A 22,121-nucleotide genomic window follows, 5' to 3' on the forward strand; every position below is an offset into this window, starting at 1 on the left:
TCCCCGGCGGCCCAAGAGAGCGCGCGCGCGCGCGCGGGGCGGTCTCGCGGCGGCGTTGGGCGCGCGGCGCGGTGAGTGGCAGCCGGGGCGCCCCGAGCGCTGAGCGGCGGCACCGCGACCGCCCCCGCGCCGCCTCCTCCCGCCGCGCCCGGGAGGGCACTTGTTGCATTGCGAGAGGGCTTCGGCAGCGGGCGGACTTGTCATCCCGTCCTGCCTGAGGTACCGCAGCGGGAAGCGCAACTGGTGGTTGCGGCGCGGCACCCGCCAGCCCGGTCCGGCGGAGGGGTGAAGGGTGGGCATCCTGGCGGGCAGGGCTGAGGGACGAGCCGGGGCGCCCCGCGCTCCACTGCGCCGCGGGCAGGGGCGCCGGTGCGGTGTGTCCTTCGCTCCTCCGGGGCAGGGGAACGGGGGCGGTGGGATGTGCCGTTATAGCCGTGTCGCGACCCTGTCAGCGCAGCATCGCCGCGTCGCTCGGGGCTATTTGCCCGCGGTTCGGGGGCTCCCTCGGGCGGGAGGCGGCGGCAGAGCCCGGCGCACAGCCCGCTCCCGGCGCTGCAGGGCTGTTCCGCGGCTCCGCACAGCCCGGACTGGCGATGTCTCTCTAAAGACACTCGCCCTCAAGCTCCGGCCGAGTTGCGGGCGCTGCGGTGACTGCGGGTTTGCCGAGTTTCCGAACTCCGGGGCCAGATGGGACGCGGCGCCGTCCCGTTAACTCGCGGTGCTGCTTCGCCCTGCTGTGACCTGTGCGTGGCTGGGTTCCCAGAGGTGTGCGGTGCCCCCGGGTACCGCCTGCTGACGGGGCAGTGCCCACACCGAGAGGAATCTCTCGGCGGTGTCCCGGCTCGGGGGACAATCAGTGGGTGGCTGCGGCCAGCACGGCCGGTCCCGCTGGGCACCCGCGCCAGGGAGGTCTGGTGGCAGAGGATAATGCATCTTGAAACTGCTTTACTCGTATTTCATTAATCTAAGGATTGGGGAAGCATTAGGCACGGGCTGTATGTGCTTAGCAGAGGGAAGCGTGCTGTGATGGGGACAAACTTTGGGGACAGGCACCGCTGTTCTGGAGACTCTGGGATGAAGCATTACTCTGTCAGTCCTTATTGCTCTCTCGTTTCAGCGTTAGCGTTGTGCTAATTGTCCTTGGGAGAGCAGAAATTCTCCCAAAGTGTTGGTATTTTCCTGCTAAAGTATCTGTGAGTTGATACTGTGCACAGCGCAGAGCCATTACTCTCAGGCATATAAATAATTGTGTCTTAATGCACAGCTTATGTTAATACGTCTTTCGTGACTATTTTTTGAACGACTGGATTATTGACCCTCTGCACAGAAATGGCAGCCCTAACATGAACCGTAAAAGAGCAAATAGTTTTGTTTTAATAAATAAGGGCTTGAGGTTGAAAGCATTCTTACAATTCTATTGCTTGTGAAAAGACAGTAATTTTTGCAGTCTCAGGGATAATTATACACAGTTGTGAATGGAGCGAATTGACTTGGCATGGAGGGTAGACGAACCTCCTGTGATCTCTAGATTATGATCATTACTGTTATTGTAGGCCAGTGGGAGCCAAACTCTTTCCTTTTTATCCTTTGATTTCTTTCTCTTTTTGGGGGCTGAAGGGGGTGGGGAGCTGAGAATTTGAAGATTGTGCTTTGATGCATTTTCAACACCAGAGCTCCAAAGTAATTTTCTTCTGAACTGCGTGGTAAAAGGCATTTGTGTTTGGAGATGGAAATTTGCAATTGAGAGTGAGAAAGAGGGGCTGAAGCTGGGCTTCATAGCTACGCCACACCATTAGATATAGGTTAGCATTTTATAGCTGCCTTGTTTATTTTTTAAAAACAAAACTGAACTTTAACTTTCGAACCTAGTTCACATAATCTGACCTCGCTTAGCATCTTTTTTCGAAGAAAAATGTACTCGGCTTGTCCACACAGTATTACTTTAACTTTGTCATATCTTTTCTGGATAACCTGCTTTGGCTAGGTGATGGACTTAATGACCTAATAGGTCTTTCATGGCTGTAGCTGCTTTGATCCTAGAAATTGTGAAGATTTTTATGATGTGTGACCTGGGGAGACTCCTATACTGAAAACATTCTCTTCTTCACATTTCCTCTGCTTAATCTGACCATTTGCCAAACTGCAGAAGTCTGTTTAGAAGAGCTGTGGGGGAATGTGCACACATGTGACTATTTGGGAATTAGTCAGCGTTTTATGGGCTACAGCTTATGCTGATTAGGGGGAGTGCAGCTTGAGCCATTTGTGGCATTGCCAGCTTTCCACTCTTGTTCAGGTGAGCTGATGACACTCAGCTGTTAGTGTTTAGTGAAATTTAGTGTCTTCAACCATCCTTTTGAAGAGGGTGGAAAGAATTCAAGAACTGGGTCTTTTGAAGCATTCTTTGAAGAAGAATTGCTAGTTCTATCTCCTAGAACTCATCCTAGGAAGTGCAACTCTTTCTCACAGTAAGTTTTTACCACATTTCTGGTCTCTTGCTGCCTTCATCAAGCAGCAGTGCCCAAACTGCTGATTCTTTGGGCCTTCAGGCAGCCTGCTGGTCAGAAAACCCATTGGAGCTCTCATCAGCATTAAGCAGAAGAGACTGCCCTAGAACTAACTGAGTTGAAGAAAGCTTGAGAGGTGTGGGCTGCCTTCTTGATGTGTTGCTGGAGCAGCTTCTGTCACATGTGTATTTGTGGGGAGGCACTGCAGATAATAAACCCGCCTTCTTCCCGTGATCTGAACAACTTCTGAAAGCTGACAGTGTTCTGTCCCATTGTCACTGTTGGGGTGAGGCTCTTTCTTGGCATTTTTTCTTGGATTTAGGTGTATAAAATGCAGCTAGGCATGACTGCTCCATGGCATTGTTAGTGATGTGTACTGAAATCCTAGGCTGATGTCTAAGGACTAGACCCTGCTTCCTGTTCTCCCATCCACAAAATGCAAGGGAAAATATTGCTGCTTGTTTAAAAAACAAACAAAAATGAAGTCAGTTAAGTGACCTGACTGATTGAACTACTCCTAAAATACTTCCATAGCTAGAGTGGCCATATGACCTCCTGCAGCTCATGCTGGCAGATTGTGTCTCTTGTGACCTTGTCTCTGTAATTAGGGCTGGAGGAAAGAGTTGTGAGTTATCTGCACTTGCAGTGGAGAAACTGGTAGCTGAGAGATTTTTTTTTTTTACTTTGCAGTAAAGTGGATTTAGGTGTGCAACTTCATGATTCTGGAAAATTTTGCCCTTTCACTACTTTTGACCTCTTATCCTTGTTCCCCTTCTTCTGACTTTGCTTATTCTGTGTACATGTAGATAATGACCGGAACTGAAGACATGGGTCTTTTGAGAACTGACTTGCCATTTATATTCAAGGGTAGTGAATTGTCATTTAAATTTAGAACCTTTTAGAACTTTTCAGTGAAGGATTATTTTAGTACTATCAATCATGAGTCAAACTTCTATAAAACTGTTGGTAACCCTGTTGGCCCTGCTTGGAGTTAAAAGCTCTGTTCCCTGTTACTCCCTTGGTCATTTAGAGAAAGAATGTTAATGGTTTTCACTTGTTTTCACTTGTCTCCAACTCACACCTCAGAATCCTGTGCATGATTGCAAAAGTACCATATTCAGAATTTTACTCCTTGGATCCACATGAGGCCAGAGAGGGAAGAATCCTAAGAGGAAGAGACTCACATGAATTGTGAAATGAGTGGTTAAATAGGACATTAGTCAGGAACTGAAATGTGACATGGAAAGTTTAATGTATATAAATAATTTAGAATTAGAGAGTCAGTGCAAGAGTGGAAGATAGAAAACAACCAGCAAACAAACATGCAGGATGAAGCTTGGCTGTTATTTTTTCAGGCACATTTTCCACTCCAAGTTTCCTAAATCCTGCAGATTTACTCTTGGGCTTTCTCTGGTCCCAGTTAACTACTCAGAAGTGTGTCATTCATCCTGTTCCACAAAAGGCAAAGGAAAGTGGCTCCCTCTGGAGCTAGCTAGTGTGTCTTTGGAAGTCCTCTGTTCCCTTCTAAAGTATGAAGGCTTAAGGAGCAAAGAGTGAGATGGAATGTAGATTTGTTTTCCTTTTTTTTTTTTTTTAAATAAGTGACTTTCTTCCCCCAGCCCCTTATTGCAATTGGATGTAGTGATGTGGTAGGGAGGTGGAGAAAGCCAAGGAGAGGCAGGGATGATGGAAACAGGAAAGACTTGTCTGCTGTGGAGAGCTTTTTGTTGTTGGTTGCCCCACACACTGTTCAATAGCTGCTCAGGCCCCTGGATTTAGCGAAACAAATACTGAAGCTGCTAAGCAAGTAGAAATGAGGAGAAATCTCTCTAAGCTGGGGATGTGACTGCAGCTCTACTGTAATACCACACAAGCCTGATGCTGCTGATTTCATTAAAAGCAACATTCGGGGCCTCAAAGCAGGTTTTAATACTTGCTATATGTTTTTTTAAATATGCTGACCTTATCTGGTAAGCCTGTAGTATTTGTTGCAATGAAGAACAGCTGCTGCATAAATACATATGTAATATCAGTTGCCAATTCTGTAAGCTGTGCTGAGACTGTGACTTGTTTGAAGTGGGGTTGCTATTAAAAGGCAGGTGGCAAGATGTTTATTTTGCACCTTGTTAATTGCTTGTTTTTCCTGCTGTAATTGGCTTCCTAATGGGGGCAGAATGCACTTGGTTTTGCACACAAAGCTTCATTAGTGACAACTGATGGAAAGGATTCAGAGGGTGGGATTTAGATGAAATATATATATATTGAGTAACAGATGTCCCTGCTAAATAAGAGTGTATGAGGAAGTCCCATAGATGCATCCAAAAATGCAAATGTTTTCCCCTAAAACGATTTAAGATGTTCTAGTGTTAGGTTTAAAGATAACTGCTATTACTTGAGAAGAGGGCAGACATGTTGTTTTTTATATTGTTATTTTTGTGGGACAGAGATTTTTCTTCTGCTTCACTGGACAGGAGTTAGGATGCTGGGATGGTGCTCTCTGCTTGGGACTCTGACAGCATCCAGGTATTCATAAAGATATCCTTGATGATCTCTGTAGCACATTTAGGGATTGCTCCTGCCAACAAAGTGGGAGGAGATGGTGAGCAGTGGTGGCCTTCTGTAACTTTCTAAGATTTATGGAGCCATCCCTGCCTCTTGTGTATGTTAGAGCTGTTTCACTGGGCCCTTGGAGACAGGACATTGCTATGGAGAAACGTAGCTGGACCATTCATGATCCCATTTGTGCTTAAAAGTGAGAGCTGAGGTAGTGTTCTGGCTAGCAGTAGATGCTCCACAAAGACAGTTCTTCTTTCAATAATGACCTTTTTTTTTAATGTGGTGTAGGAGAGTGGTCTGAGAGTCATCAGGATGGTCATCTGACACCACTGTGTCTGAGGCCATGAACAGCTTTTTGTGCTGCTCAGTTTAATATGCTGTTGTAGCAGCAGTAGTGGTTGCTGTAGGTGGCAGGTGAGTGTACTTGTGTGTGTGTATGTATGTACATGTATATAAGATTAATAATGAAAAGGGTACGACGGCTCTTCATGGAAATGAAGCCCCCTACCCCCTCCTTTAGAAAAAAAAAAAAGAGGACTGTGATGGGATTGAAAAATATAACTGTCTACTCCCTACTTTTCTGCTTCCTCAGATGCCAGTATTTAACTAGTTTAAGACTGGATTTATCTGTCATGTTTCTTCTGAGTAAGGTGACTTCAAGGCAAAAGTATTGCCAGTCTTGGATTGACATTTTATAGGAAAAAGTCTTTATTACATGAATATATCACAGCCTAATTGACTGTTTCATGTTGGAGTGGGACAGTAATATCCTGAGGCAGCATTTTAATCAGAAAGATCACAAGACTGCCCATCAGCTCTGCTCTTCCATGTAAGTGTCCTCAGATGACAAAATAATCCCCTTTCTTGGGATAGTGCTTTTAATTTCTGCAGAATCTTTTTTTTCCTCAGAGTAAAGAATGGACTGCGTAGTTGAGGTGAGGCCAGGACTTGTCAATTATTAATGCTTGAAGGGAGGAGCCCCAAGGTGGTGTTCTTCCATGGTGAGAGGATTGTGTATTCCCACTGAGCTCATGGATCTGCTTTTGTCTCTGATACATGTCCTGCCTTTGGCTGGGAACCTTTTTCTCAGGGTCTATACACAGGTCCCCTCCATCAGGGTTTATTTCTAATGAGACTGGAGGAAGCCATTCTTCTTGTAGTACTTTACCATGGCATGTTTGAGTTTCTGAACTCCAATGAAAAGGAATGGGGGGGAGATGCTCTAACTTATTTTTAAGTCTTATCTCTGAGGTTCTCATAAGTGGTGATGGATGTATTTGGAGCACAGGATTAAAGAGCAGGCTCTGCTGAAGGCTGTCCTTTGGGCCTTTGGGGGATGCTTATGTCTGTATTCAAACATGATGCTTGAACGTTTTCTTCCATTTGTCTTCTGACCAATCTCGCGCCTTTCAAGCCTTCATGGGAGTGGGAATAGAGAGGGATTGTTATAAGTAGGAGCAAAGATCCATCTTGCTGAGTACCTTATATCTGGACAGTGGCCAGTAGTGGCTGCTTAAGGAAGCAGGTAACTTAAAGCAAATTTGCAGTAGTAATAAAGTGAGATGCTTGCATTTTGTGTTTCATGTAAGTCTGTGTCTGTAATCTTGTTCCAGAACTGGGCAGGTAGGGAAGAAAATGTACTTTTTTGATTAAAACAACTTGCTCAGCTTGGGTATGCTAACCTGTTGTGTCCACATTAAGGTGCTAGATGAAAGCTGGATGTCTTAAACCATTTCCAAAGCTGCCTCTGCTATGCACTGTATTCTGATGAAAGACAACTGTTTCTGGAAAAGTCCCTATTGGTGTGCAGAGCCTGAGATCTCCCAGTGTACAGGCCTTCCAGCATGGATATGGGGAGGAGGATGGAGTTGATGCATTGGGTATGATGTTATCACTCAGCAGAGTGGGCTGCTGTGCACCTATCATAGTGCCATCCACAGGGAATCCTCCATTGCTTTGTTTATTGAGCTGCTGTTTTTAAAATTAAAAACAGCCAAATGTTCCATAAAATATTAAGAGGCGCTGCTTTAGTGCCTCTCATCAGATTAAGTATGTCACTTTCTGTGTCCTTAGGGTGATGTAGCCCATCAGCTTGGTCGTTCTCTCACCTTAAGCATGCATTAAGGTGACATGCTTCATCTCACAAGGGATGCTGAAGCTATCACACTGCAGAACTGGGAACTGTAGGGGTCCTGCACTTTAGCTGTGGATTCTCAAATGAAATTTTGCAGAAGTAATACAGTTTGCTTTGTACGAGTGAATTCCTTTTTGTTAGAGAAGTGCTTTTCTGAGCAAAAATATTGAGGTAATACAGTGGTAGACACATGCACAGCTACCGCGCTGCAGGAAAGAAAGAAATTGCGGCATGTTTTATATGAAAGACCAAGGACTGTTGCGTTTCAATGGGTAAAGGAGAGAGGCCTCTACATTCTTCAAACACTTTTTATGAATATGGATTTTGAAGTTGTTTTGCTTGCAGGTGAATTTCTTTTTTATTTGAGAGCCAGTTCTAGCATTTTAATCATAACACAATGGCGCTGGTGTAGCAGAGCGTCGGGAAGCTGTGGGGTGTGGTAGCCCCAGGACTGAGGGAGGGTCTCCAGCTTGCTGCAGAGAAGCCCTTAGGGCTGCACAGTGGTGGAACACAATGTGGTGAGCTGGGACCGAGCTGTGGGGGACTTACTTTCACAGAATTTTCCATCATCTCTTGCCTCTACCCAGCAGTTCAGCACTCTTCGGTATTTGTGTAGTAGTTGGGAATGCTGCACCATACTGGGTTAAATAGTCTAGAAGTTCTAATAAATTCAGGATATGACACCAACCTGACTTCTGAATTTCCTGGGTTTGGGTAGTGTTGCCTCTTTAAACTCAGCCAGTCATGGCACACGTGGCGTAGTTACTCTGATGTTCCCGCTGTGCACAGCAAAATCACACCCGTGTGCACATCAGGGAGCATTTATTCAGGAGGCTGCTCTGAAGGGCAGCGGCTCCTTTGTCTGATCTGATACTGCTGCTGCTGCTCTGCTTGGTCGTGGTGTGAAGGAATAATAAAGTACAGCCTTCAATCACACAGCCTGATCAGAGGGGGTTGTCTGTGGTGATTGATAAGTCCTCCTGGAATAATAGGCTGCTTGAGCAGTGCCCAGGGACTTGCTGGGTTTGGTTGGGGTTTTGCATTAATTTTTGGCCTAAATAAAAAGAACAGCGAGATCAAGGTTGCAGTTTTGTTTGCAGCTTGCCTTCAAACCTAAAAATCTTGCCTGATCTAGAAGGGTACTTTACTGTGTATATCTCTGCTCTCCCCAAAACTATCTGGTGAGCATTTTTTCCTTCTCCTTTAGGGTATTCTAGAGTATTTTGGGCACCCCCAAGTTATTTTGCTTTCTTAAGTTTGCTCTCTTCCAAGCAGACATAAACAAAGACATCTTTCTATATTTCACCCTTGTATCTACCCGGCCTGATGAGTGACATGCCGAGAGCATGGACATGGATGGGTTCTTTACTCTGGAATGTTCCCCTAGCCATGGCTTTTTCCTAAAAGCCCCCTGTATGACCTTGTCAAGCTGCTTTGCTTCTTTTCTGGATTTATGACATTTACCATTCTCCGTAGAGAAGCTAAAAAGCTCAATATTAAGAAAGTGCCTGTATCCTGTGAAAGATAGCTATTTCTGTTAGCACTGAGAAGCTTCTGAAGATGAATGTGTGTATAAATTCTGTTTAGCTCTGTAATAATTTGAGTTGGGCAGCCGTTTATCTGCACTGTGGGTGAATCTTAGCCATGGGCAGTGTTACACAAAGGGTGTCACCTGTCTGCAGTGGGGCCAGAAGTGTGTTTAGGTGTATTTGTATTTCTGCAAAGGAGAGGTGTTTCTCTGCTTCCCTGTTGAATAACATCCCCAGTTAAAAAAAAAAGCAGAAATTATTGATCTTAAAATACTTGCTGAACAAATATATTTTTCCTTCTGTTCTGCAAAACAAAATGGTATGTGGGTGAAAGAATGGCTTTTCTCCAGCACATGTGCTGGCACTTTATGGATCGAAGAAGGGTCTTTGGAGCACAGAAGAGCTATTGCTGCTGTAGAGAAGTGCCAGCATGGTGCCCTATTTTCAGCATTCTTAACTTCAGTCATGGTGGTAGCAGGCTGGAGCTGTGCTGCCGTGGCTCTGCTGGTACTGCTAGTGTTGTTTGGGCATTCTGCCTTTGTCACGGAATCAGGACATCTGGAGGAAAGGGATTCTGGGATGACTAGGACTTCTTTGTCACACATAAGAGAATTTCTTACTTGGAGAATGGATAATAGGATGCCTTTAAAGCAGAAAAGTGAGAACTGCCCAGAACATCCTGCTCCCCTGCTAGAGGTGAGGACACAGAGAGCTACACTCAGAAGTAGAGGAGATTTCTTCATCTAGACACAGTGTTAGGCTTTCTGAAATTTGTCTGTGATCTCTTACTGTTCTATTGAGGTTTTATATTTCTTTGCTTTCTCTGTCAGTAAATGACCATTTCATTTTGGCAGTGCCCCACTGTTCAAATTATAGTTGGGGCCAGTTCATTGTGGATCTGTTTAGCATCAGTTTTATTGCTTGCCTGCATTCCTGCTCTGCTGTGGGATTGTCATTGCAGTGCCTTTTGGGTAGCCTCTTTTTGCTGTCACTGGCCTGACTCCTAGGGCTTGAAAAGCTGTTTGAGGATTCCTCTGGGAGCCTAAGGGCCTTATTGGAAAGAAGTCAAATTCTCATAAGTTCCTGGGAAAGCTGTCATAAGCCTTGTGGCTGCTGGGTTATTGCCAAGGCCTTAATTCATGGGACACACGATGAGCCATTGCTAGACAATATTGGCTTCAGGTTCTTTTGTACTGTATTATGAAAGGAGAGCCATTTCTGGGCCATTGTTGTAGCCAGTGTAAGAACACACAAGATTTTCTGTAAGAAAGTATTTACAGTTTATTAAGCCTTGTTGTCCGTTTTTTTCTTTCCCTCGCTAGAGTTCTTTTTCTGTGCACCCAGTTCACCTTGGCAGGTTTCAGTCCTAGCAAGGATTTGTCCAAAGTCAGACTGCTTTTCCACCCTGTAGCTTTTGACAATGGAAGCCCCACTGACCACACATGGGACTGATTCTGAAGAGAAGTGCTGCTGTGGATGAGCCAGCTGTCCTTTACTGCTGTCCAGTTTGCTACAGTGAGGAAATACCCTCCTGATGGTATTTCCTTGTAGCTATGTAGGTGTACATATATATGTAGCTGCATACCCACACAGAGAATGTATGTATTAATGCTGCCTTTGCCTGTTTGGGACTAGTTCTTTTGTAATAAGTTGCAGAGTTGCTCTGGCCCTTCATATTTTCTCCACATTCTCAAGGCATTTGGTAGGTAGTTGTTGCCTTATCTGCCTCTGCAGTGAAAGTCAGAACTAGCTTACTTGCCTCGTGGAGTCTCCCTTTGCTGCTGACTCATGGCTGTGTCTTGCTCATGGTGGACAGTATTTGGTACAGCCAAATTTTAAATAGTAGTGATGAAGTTTTAATTTCCCATGGGCGAAGCAGTACTCCACCCGAAGAGCTTTCATTCTGTCCTGGTGGAGTCTTTTGGTTTTAGTTTAGTCCCACTGCCCTGCATTCTACCCATGTGGTAAGAGATGGGTGGATTAAAGAGTTATCCCAAAGAGTATTGAAATGTCAAGAATGTGCATTCAAAGTAATTTCAAATACATAAATTCAAAATGAAATGTGTCAGTGCATTGAAGTTGTTTGATACATCTCTCTGTTTGGGACTGAGCTGGGATGGAATCCAAACCAAGCCATGAGACATCCCTGGAGGGAAAAGCCCAATGCAAATTGGAGGTAGAAAAGTCAGTCTGAGCTTTGGTTTGGCTTTGTCTTTGTAGTCTCTGAATATGTGCCAGCTATGGATGAACAGCAGTAGGACAAATATTTAGGTGCTGCTGTACAGGCTATGGAAGTTTTATTCACTGGCATGCATTACCAGATCTGAAAAATTGTGTTTCCGTCAGAACCCACACCACTTAATTTCAGCACAGTGTTCTGCCAGCCCTGAAACGTGTCTGTATTTTCTTCTAGAGAGCTTGCTCAGATGCAGGGCTTGGTTCCATCTATTTCTGTGTTTTCTTGGCTTGCCTTCTACAGATAAGATAATAGTAATAATAAAAAGCCCCAGAAAAATCCTCTCCGAAGTGCTGCTATTGCAGCTGATACATTGATAGTTTTAGCAGTCATTTAAGTTGTTTGTTTGGAGTTATTTTTTTCTTTTTCTTTCTTTTTAAACAATTTTTTTTATTTGGAGCTTCTTGTTTTGATTTGTCATATGTGAGGATTTACATATGATGGTGCTACCACAGAGCTAAGCATCTGGGGAGCTGCATGGATGTTGAGGCAAACAGGACCTGTTTCTGAGCCACGGTTGGAAAAGCTGGTGTGTAAGTGACTCACTGAAAGCTGGAATTACTGGGGAGAAAGAATGTTTTCTGAAATCAAATATGCCAAGCTGCGTGAGTGTTGTTAAGTCTTAAGGGTCAGAGTGGACACAACGAATTCAAGGGACTGGGATGCGAAGAAACCGGTGAGGTTGCAAAAAGCCTGACGGGTATTTTGTACCTGCGAGTGCAAGTACATGTCTGTGTGCTGACGAGAGCCAAGTGTGGCTGTTGGTATTTCTACATTTAGTTTGGAACAGTTTGAATCACCACAGACACACAGAAAGTTGTTGCTCTGTAGTTTGGCCTTGATTTGTCAGCAAGGATTGCTGGATTGGGATGAATCTGTTAGGCTCTATGCAGCACCTAGTCTGTAGCTTGTCCAAGTGGCATGGACTGGATAGTGTGTAACAAGGAGGAAATGATGGCAACAGGGTGGGAAAATCCTCCTGTGACTTTATAGAGCAGACTGCTGTGGAAATAGGAGAGAACGGAGAGATGATAGCCATGAAGGGAGTCAAAGCAGGCTTTTACTTTGATGTAACAGCACGTGGGTGATGGGTATGGAAGGTTGAAAATTCTGACTGTAGATGCCTTGGCTCATCTTCTGAAGGCAAAGGTCCCTGTTGAACACTTTCATTCTAAGACAGGGTGTGTGCAATGTGCATAGTGTGTCATGACTGTATGAGGTACATGTGCAAAATTGCCTTTCACAGTGTCCTGCTGCTGCAGGTGGATCAGACTGGCTCTCCTTCTCTGCTCATGCCAATGAAAATAAATTGCCCCATCATAACTTGTGAGGAAAGCAGCATTCTGTCATCCTGTGTATAAGGCCACCAGCCAGCAGTGTCGGAAACAAAGCCAGCCTTTCCCGTGGTGTTGGATGCTGCTTCTAGGCAGGTCAGAGAGCCAGCTGGGCAGGGAGGTAGCAAAGCTGTCACTTCTGCAGCCTTCTTACTCGTGGCTGCTGAAAGGAGCTCGTCTCTGAACAGTGGGCAATGTATGTTTTCCCTGACCCTTTCCTGTCCCTCCATCCCCTGATTACGTAAGACAGCCCTGTTGCTCCTGCCAGAGAAGGTGCTGTTTACTTTTGCAGCTCATGGAAGAGAAGAGGCATTGCACATATGGTATTTTGTTCCAGACACGTTTTACACCCCCCCTCCCATTTAATTCCATTTGTTTTCTCTTTTTAAAAACTTCACAGAGAAGACAATGCTTTAATGACACAGGAGTAGGAAGGGAGAAGGAGCCTTCTCTCTTAATTTTTTGTTTTGCTTATATGTGTCACTGAGTGTGAGTGTCAGTATGTCTGTATGCACAGTGGTATGAAATGAGTGCCTCAAATCTGAGTCATATGGGGATAGCTAAGATGGGGGTCATGGGCAGGACCAAAGAGAGGCAAATACTGAAAGCTGGGAGCAACTGAGAGAAGGGGGCTGCAGCTGGCCTAGCTCTGTCCCCTGCCTGTTTCTTCTTATTTTTTTTGCTAATTCTTGTAGCAGAGCGCAGGAGCAGATACCGAGTGTGATTTAAGGGGGCTAGCTGCCCTCTGCTTGCAAGAGGACCTCAAGCCTTTTAGGCTTGTTTGTGCTCTCATTTCGAGCTAGTCATGCTGTTCTCAGTGATCAGCCTTGCCTGCCTCTGTTTTCTCAGGTTTATACAACTGCTCTGTCTGAGTTTTCCTGCATTACTGGTGATGTTTCCCTCACTTCTTCTCTATGTGTTTAGGGCCAGGAATGTTGGAACAAAATCTCCCTGTGCTGTTTTCTTTGTCATCGGTATGCCACGATCAGCTTGTGTTCTGAGAACACTGGTGGTTATCAGTAATGTTCAAGTGCAGGTCAAACCTCTGCTAAAAGAGGGCTTATTTTATAAGATGTGAGGTGGCCAACAACTCAGCATTAGGAGCTATGGCTTGAGTCCAGGTTGTGCTGCCATACTGTATCTGCTTGGCTGGTCTGTGTCCTGTTTGATGCCTTTGTTGTTTCCCCTGAGCATCTGAGTTGATTGAACACGAGTGAGTCACCGTAGTGTTTCTGGGTTACTGGTGCTGCTGCACTTCTGAGCCTTCTGTCAGGGAATGAAACCATTCTGAAGTCTCTTAGGTAGACTGATCACAATAAGGTCACCCATTCATGCACTTGACCTGTTACTTTTCCCTTGGTATGATATTGTTGCTATTTCCAAGAAGCACTGTGTTCTCAGAAAATGACAATTCAATTCTTAAAAAAAAACAAGTTTTCTTTGCTGGACATTGGCAGTTAGGTGAAGGTTGCATTTATCTTTGTGCATGTGGTATGGGTTGTAAGCAAAGTTTATCCTGCTGTTTTCCAGAAGGAGCCACAAAGCAGCTTTAAATGTGGATTTCTGTGTCTCTCTGGAGACTACTTTTATCCAAATTGAACATTGCTACTCAGATTTAATGACAGTGCAGGCAAAGTAAGGGAGTATAATATTAATCCTCTCTAGTTGACCTTGTGTAATTCAGCTGCTCCTAATACATGCCACTTAGTTGTTGGGTCTAAAACAAAAGGTGCAGAGATGCTAATGTCTAGATGAGGACTTCGATCTTGGTGGCAGGAGATGCCCATGCCTCTCCATTTACATTAGAGGAAGCTGACTGTGGTGATCTGCCTAACTTGGGTGTTTCATGAGTGCCTAAAGGTGGGTTGGATGGAATCAAGCCTGGTGTTGGAGAGCAGTGCATGGGAGGCCCACTGTGTGTGCGCCACCTTCTGCAGCTCTGCTGCTGCTTGGGTTAAAGAAGACTCTGTTTATACTTTTGTAGAGCTACTAAAAGCTGGTTTCAAGTTAGATTTATTTCTCTTCTCTTTTTTCTAGTACAGAGCCTGGTCCTATGCTGTTAGTGATATGAAGGGGGATGTCTTTTGTTTTGCATGTATATCTTGACTAGTTGTTGTGGGCCATTAAATCTCCTTTAAGTCAGGAAGCGTAGCTGCTGCTGGCAGTGTTAGCAGCTCAACAAGCATCATTCAGCTGACATTTAGCCTTCAGTGTGACATAGCACTTGCCTCTATCTCAGACCTCAGGTAATGATTACCCAAACTCAGAGCCCTCAAACAGAGTCTTGACCACAGGGACTTCCTTAGGAAAGGCTAGAGGATGTCGGTAACATCTACAGCTGAAAGACAATGCATAGTGTGAAAGCTTGCCAATTCCTCCTTTTCCTGCACTCTCTTGCTGTTTGTCACTCGTTCACAATCAGGTCTCTCTCCTAGACCTCCTTATCTATTCCCATACCCAGTCTGAGAACTGGAGATGAGCAGAGAAGTGTCATGTCAGCCCAAGCTTGTACTAAATGAACTGAGGGGATGCTTTCCTTAGCCTTCCCACTCAATTCATGTACTTGTGATGTACCAGTCAACCACTGGGTGTCTCTAGGCCATGCACAGCTCCAGGCAACATCTAGTCCCTAGAAAGCTGGCACTGGTTACACTTGTTTTGGTTTGTGGCTGCAGTTTTGTTCTTGTTTTGAGGGGCACTGTGTTCCTTTCTAGGCTGCCCACTCAGAATCTGGCTTCCCCACTCCTGACCATGGAGTGGGGTGCACTCTGTGGTAAGGCAGCACTGTGGGTTGCCAGTAGTTCCTGTTCAAAGGACAGCAAATTCTCCAGTTCAGAAACAGTTTTATTGCTGTTTCTGAACGCCATACCTCTTACTGCACTGGGCTGTGTGGAGCTCTAGAGGAGGAGAATGTTAGCACAGCAGCTTTGCTACCTTTCCCTTTTCCCCCTAGTTGTGACAAGCTTACTCTTGCATGCACACCCAAGTAGATAATTAATCTGTCTCTCAATAGGGCTCTGCTAGCCCTATTTTCTTCAATTTTCTTCAGTTCCATGGAAAGAGTTAGTTTTTTCATTATGACGGTGAAAAGGTAAAAGGCAGTCTATTCTCTACTTTAAAAATGCAGTGATAGAAGGTAAAGCTTTCATTAAACATGCCTGGCTGAATTTATATACTTAAGTATCTGAACTGCAGATAATATCTTTTGAAAGACAAGGGAAAAACACAGCTTTCTAATAGCCAGCGTTTTGTGTTTGGATGGTTAATCAGTAGTACAGAAAAATAATTTGAATTAATTCTTTCATAGATGTAGACCAGAAAAAAATCCAAAATGTTGTTGTAGGGTAGTTCTCCTTTTCATCTTAATGCCATTTAGGGTTGACATCTGTGGTTTGCAGGCAATGGTATCCATGTTTCAGCTTTCTTTGCTGGTGAAAGGCCTGACCTATACCAGGAGCTCTTTCCTGCTGACTTGGCTTTGAGTTGGTACCTGGTTATGCTGAATGGTGCTTTGTCATTAAATAGATAAATTCACCAGCAGCAGGATGCATTGTTTGGTTCCAGCACTTGCTTATGTGCTTTTTGCATATATGGTGAGACAGGATTTTGCTGGTCCCAGGCTGGAATTTGAGCCTACCTGAGGTGGGTATTGGTAAATTTTGAGGGTGGTCAGGATATTACTCAGTGTTTTGCTGTGGGATGTCTGGCGTTACAAGCCCTGGACCTGGGATCAACTGATTTTATAGATTTCCAGCAGTGATTGAAGAAAGATGAGCAAAGGTAGGTATGTTGTGTTCAAGATTGAATAATAAGAGTAATACTTTTTTTTTCTGAATTGGTTTGATGGTAGCACTCAAGTACTGCAGTGGATAGAAAAAAACACGCTGCACATAAGCTGCTGGTAATAACTTGCTATAGCATTCAGAGCAGCATGCTTTACAGTTGTATGGGAGCTGACAGTTCTCACTGTACAGACATAAAATAATTCTGATTGGCTGCTTGTGTACAGGGCTTAGCCTTGCAACAACATAAACTAGAGCTCTGTTCATAAATTAAGCACTTAGCCGCTAAAGATTCATTACCAGCTTGGTTACAAGCTGCTGTGTAGAGACAGCCATGGTGTTTGGCTTGGATAAACACCCCACTTCTGGATATGTGAGAGAGAGGTGGTTCTGTGCTTGCCCAGACCATTTGGATGTAGGTTCATGGTTCACAGCTTGTGGCAGAAGACCAGGAGCTGGGAATCATGACAATGCTGTAGTTTCCATACCATGGAGTTAAAAGAGGATGTCTGACCAAATAGCATGGGGTACCCCAGACTTTTGGACCAGTCAGGGCTGAAAACCATAAATACAGTAATTGTATTGCAATTGAAAAATATATGTTTATACATCTGCCCCTTGTCTTGCCTTGGAAACTGTCAGCACTCAACCACAAGCAGGCCCAAATGCAAGTTACAAGACCTGACAGTGGTTTCTGTTTATTCCTCTTCCATTTTCAGTCTAGAGAAGTTACTTCACTTCCATGGAGGTAGAAGTTTGTGTTTTATTGGCATTAATCCATGTGGCTGTGTGCAGTTGTATTTGGAAAGGAAGGGTCATGCTGTTGTATTTTCCTGTCACCAGTGTATCTCAAATAAAGGACTGATTTGCTGTTGGAAGGTGCTGTATAAACTTTTTTGTTTAGGTAGTTGAAAATGCCATATCATGACAAAGAATGTTTATCACAAAACCAAAACATTCCTTGTATCTCCTGCCAAACCCATGGTAACAGAGAAGGAGCTGAACAGAACAGGTCCACATGGATGTAATGTGGATAAATTGCCATTGCTGTGGTGGGGAAAGAAAGGGGAAGAAATTTTCAAGGAACAGAAAAGAAATATCTTGTATCATTTATGCTCCTGTAATCTGGATCCCTATTCAGCAAAGTACTGGCAAATCCCTGTTCAACTAAGCATTCAGAGGTGCATTTCCAAAGGTTTTCAAGTCTGAAGGCACAGAGAGCAGCACTTCAAAGGGCTTTCAAAATGTATTTGTTTTAGATACCCAGTAACTAAAAGGTCCGTGGAGAATTTCCTCATAAGTCCTTGCTAGTCCCCTTCCTTGGCTCTGAGATCTGTCTTGCATCGGTCTGCCTTAGCCAAGGCAGAGCAGCATGTGCCAAAGAATTTCTCTGAACTGCGGCCTTTATGATATCACAGATCAAAGAAAAGGAATGATGGGGAACAGTGACCAGAACAGGGTTGTTAGTAGGGCCAAGCACACAGGTAAGTCAGGATGCCAAGCCCAGTGCTCTTGGATGACAGGACTGCCCATACGGGCAGCAGCTCAGGAGACTGTGCTGGGCTGGTGGGGCTGCTTTACTTTGTGCAGACATTCTGTGTGAAATACACTGCAGAGATTTGAAGGTGTCACAGTGATTAACTAAGTGGGAACTTGAATGACAAAACGATCCTGTTACGCTGCTTAGGCTTGGCAGAAGGAGAGGTGTCGAGGTGCTGCTGCTGCAGTGCATTTTGGAGCTGTGGGAGTTTGTGACAGAGCGGAGCAGGTGTGAACACTCCAGATCATGACTAAGTGACGTCTCGGCTGATGAAGAGTGCTGTTTTGTTCCTTTCCCTTCAGTGTTTTCTTCCAAATATAATTTGCCTCCATTATGTGTTTTTCTCCCTTATTTGTGGTTACTGATGGCTTGCAGTTTTGTCAGCCTGTTCTTGTTGCAGGCATGAAAAGGAGGTATATAATCTTTGCTCTGTTGGTTATCAGAAACCCTGTAAGCATTAAGGCACTGCACAAGGAAAGAAAGCTCCTGTTCTGGGGAATATGTCCTCCGAATGGAGGAACGTTGGCAGAGACTTTCTCTAGCATACCTGGAACTGGGAATGGAATGTGAGTCTCCTGAGTGCTTAATCCAGTTTCCAAGGTTCTGATGGGTACATAGTCTTGTGTGGCATCCTTTGCTGGCCTGTTGTTTTTTTATTTTTTTTTTGTGTTATATATTTTAGCTGTTGTTCTCTGGAAATAACTATTATGTTGTGGCAATTTCAGCTGGGGAATTTTTGAACTTGGGTGTGCAAGTAAATGGAATGAAAACGTATAAGACCCGAGGTTCCTACTAGAAGCTGGAATTCTCTTCCTGATGCTTGTGATTGACACAATGGCTGGAGGAGGAAGACTTACAAATGTCTTACTTAGGTCTCCAAAATTGCCCCAGGCTGCAGATTTGACTGTTTTTTAAAAATTTGTTTCAGTATTGAATTCCCACACAGAGTGGCCATTAATGCAGCTGACTTCTATTTTCCTTATGCCAGAGAAAAGCAGAAAAGAGTAGGGTGAGGAAGACCAAGGATTTTTCTTGCCCTTTTGGCTTGCAGCCATTTCTTTTGTAAAGTACCAACTAATTTCTTAATCTGTGTAGGTTTACTGACTGTTTCTCAAGGCACTGGGTCAAGGCATTTGGAACAGCTGGCATATGTCATTAAGAATGGAAGCTCCTTCATTACTCTTGCAGTTGGTATTTCCTACTGCCTCTTAAAGGTATGTCTGTATACAGAAATAGGAGATAAGTTTGATTTCTGGGTAAACAGAGCTATACTTATTAGCTTTTTAGGCTAATAAGTAATAAAAAGAGGCTTTTTAGTCATTCTTATTTTCCACATCTAAAAAGGCATGCAAAAAACCAACCACTTGCTTTTTTTGACTGTACTGAGTTTGCGTGGCAAGGTTTTGGCACTGGTGGGAGACTACAGGGGTGACTTCTGTGAGGTACTGCCAGAAAGTTGCCCTGTGTCTGACAGGGCCAATACCAGCTGGCTCTAAGATGGACCAGCCAGAACCAGCTGTCCCAAACAGGCCAAAGGGATATTCCAGACCACATGATGTCTGCTCAGCAATAAAAGCTAAGAGAAAGGAGAAACAGGGTGGCAGGTGTTACTATGACAATTGTCTTCTGGAGAAACCTTTATGCATACTAATGCCCTGCTTCCTGGGAAGTGGCTGAATGTTTCCTGTTGAAGGGAAGGAGGGAAGAAATCTTTTATTTTCCTTTGCTTCCACACACAGCCTTTGCTTTTGCTTTATTAAATTGTCTTTATTACCCATAATTTTTTTAAATCTTGTTTTCTTCTCCCTGAATTCTGCAGAGGAAGGGAGTGATAAGAGTAACGTGGTGGGCACCTGACATCAACCCACCACATTGAGACTTTAAAAGACAGATGTTCTTATTCAAGTGTGCAACTTAAGAAGTATTCTGTATGCTGGATTTATCTGTTGTACAAAATCTGTCCTGTACACACTGAAGGCTCTTGAAAACCTAACCTTAAACATGGAAGTAAGAACCTGATTTTCTGTTAATAATACCCAATGCTATACATGTGAGCCCAAACCTGCTCCTCATATGTATATATACTATATACTACTAACTTGAAGCTTTGGGTGGTAGGAAAGTGTATATTAATGTTCATTTTTTTGTCTAGTTGGAGTGCACACGGAGCATGCTAGCATTTGTCTTAAAGCCCTTTTTGGCAGAATTTCCTATAAAGAACCCAAGCAATGTATCTGGCTGGAGGACAGGACGTTGTATATTAGCATAAAATAAAGTACTAAATTAGCCAAAATGTTGCTTAGTGCTGCAAATAAAATAGTGGACTGGTGGCTAAAAATTTATCTTTATTTAGTCTGACTTTCACTTAGTGGGCCTGCTTATTTGTAACCTAATTGTGTCCCTTTAATGTCTTGCAAAACCAAGTACTTCTGTGTCATAAAAATAATTCAGATGCCACTGAGGTGAAACAGTTAAGATATACTACTTGGTATAACTTCTTGCAGTCATTTTAAACAAACATTTTGGAAGAGGTACCAAACCTTTTGTGTTTTGGGGGTTTTGAGCAGATACCTACATTCTGGAAATTAAGCCAAGATTTTTTTTGGTTAAGGCTGGCTCATGCTGCCTTCTGTAGAGCATCTTGCACCTTCCAAGTACGTAGTAGTGGCCCTTTGTTACAAATGCAGTGTGAATTTGGCTATGGGCTGTGTGTGCACTGATGTTGAACAGTGAATTTGCATTAGGAGTATGTTTTTGGAGCTAATTCTTCCGGTTATCCCACCTTACTGCGCTTAAATTTGAATAATGGAGGAGCTTTGGAGTGTGTGTTTGATTCATTTTTTGATAAAACTAAACTGGAAGCTGTGTTCCAGGAGCACATATGGTGCTAGTCTAGTCCAAAGTGCCACATCACAAACTATGAATGATGTGGATCATGGGGGCCCTTGGGAGAAGGTTATTTGCTTTATGGGTTTGTTCCTGGACAGCTTTACATCCATTTCTGGTTGATGGGAATAACTTTTGTAAGGTTGATGGTGCTCATGTGGGCTGGGAGGAGAATACAAACACTGTGAACAAGCAGTGTATGGAGCAGAAGTGCATTCTGCTTACCTACATACCTAAAAACAAGGAAGGTTGAGGGTGTAAAAGCTGGGTACAGCCTTGGTTGCAGTGGCAGTGAGATGGAGTTCAGGATCCCAAGTGGAGGAAACAAGACAAAAAGCAGGATCACAATCCTGGACTTTAAATGAAGCACCACTAGACCTTTCTGGAGCTAAACAGGGTTTTGGTTATATACACTGAGCAACCAGAGAAGAGTGCACTGAAAACTAAATTTGCAAAACCTTTTAATATGTTTGTATTTCTGTATAGTTCACTGTTTTCTTGGGAGCGCTGTTCTTCTGCTTTCTGCCAGAAAAACGTGTTAGGGCTTGGGACAAAAGATGTGCTTTATTGGGGTCAGATGCTTGTGAAAGAGGGTGTTTGCTCTGTCTGTTGTTAGGCTACACTTGTGTGCTCACCTAGTAAAAGAAATCCTTATATGTTGGGAGTGTCAAAATATTTCACTTGATGCATGATGTTAGTCAATCCTGTTGTGTAATGAGTAGATCCTGTGGTTAATTTTTCATTGTGATTGGCAGTAGTTGAATTCACTTCCAAGTTAGTCTAATGACTGGTAATTGAAGGTAATGGAAATACTTTCTAGAAAATGTATTTTTAATTAATTAATAGATGCTTCCGAATCTGTGTTTTAAAGGGAGGACTTGTTTCTCACAAACCCAAGAGAGTTTGTTGATACTCACAGATTGTTTCCTTGAGGAATGCATCCCAATGAGCAAAAAATCAGGCAAAGGGTACAAGAAACCTGTGTGGATGAAAAAAAACTGTTACTACTCAAGTGCAAGTAGGAAATACACAGGAGATGGAAGCAGGGTCAGGCCACTTGGAATTAATATTGAGAAGTTGTCAGAGTAAGTAGAAAAGAGACAAGGAAGGCCAAGGTTCATCTGAAATTAAATCTGGCCAATGATGTCAAGGACAACAAAGGGCTTCTTCAAATACATCAATAACAAGAAAGACTAAGGAGAATGTGGATCTGTTAATAAATGGAAGAGGGATCCTGGTTACAGAGGACACAGAGAGGGCAGAGTTACTGATTACCTTCTTTGCATCAGTCTTCACTGACAAGATCAGCCCTCAGGAATCTCTGACCCAGAGACCAGAGTAAGTGAATGTTGGAAGGAAGACTTTCCTGTGGTCAGGGAGGGTTGGGTTTGAAAACACCTGTGCAAACCTGACATTCACAAGTCCATGGGCCCTGGCAGGATGCAACCATGAGAGCTGAGAGAGCTGGAGTGTGCCACAGCCAGGCTGCTCAGGATCATCCTTGAAAGGTCATGGAGATCAGGAGAGGTGGCTGAAAAAGCAGTGTCATGCCCAGTCCTCAGAAAGGGCAGAGAGGATCCATGGAGCTACCAGCCAGTCACCCTCACCTCAATCCCTGGA

At 44.0% G+C, this 22,121-nt stretch overlaps 1 long non-coding RNA gene across 1 annotated transcript in view; it reads left to right on the forward strand.

The window, feature by feature from the left end:
• Nucleotides 1-16: 16 nt before the first annotated feature.
• The window catches only part of LOC146436512 (uncharacterized), a 48,298-nt gene continuing 26,193 nt past the window's right edge, over nucleotides 17-22,121 (forward strand). The window contains exons 1-2 of the long non-coding RNA XR_014852693.1: nucleotides 17-219; nucleotides 18,711-18,829. This is a non-coding gene — a long non-coding RNA (uncharacterized LOC146436512). The remainder of the gene's footprint in view (nucleotides 220-18,710; nucleotides 18,830-22,121) is intronic.

This window comes from Lichenostomus cassidix, chromosome 5, assembly GCF_008360975.1.
Source record: "Lichenostomus cassidix isolate B80296 chromosome 5, HeHo_3.0, whole genome shotgun sequence".
Taxonomy (NCBI): Eukaryota; Metazoa; Chordata; class Aves; order Passeriformes; family Meliphagidae; genus Lichenostomus; species Lichenostomus cassidix.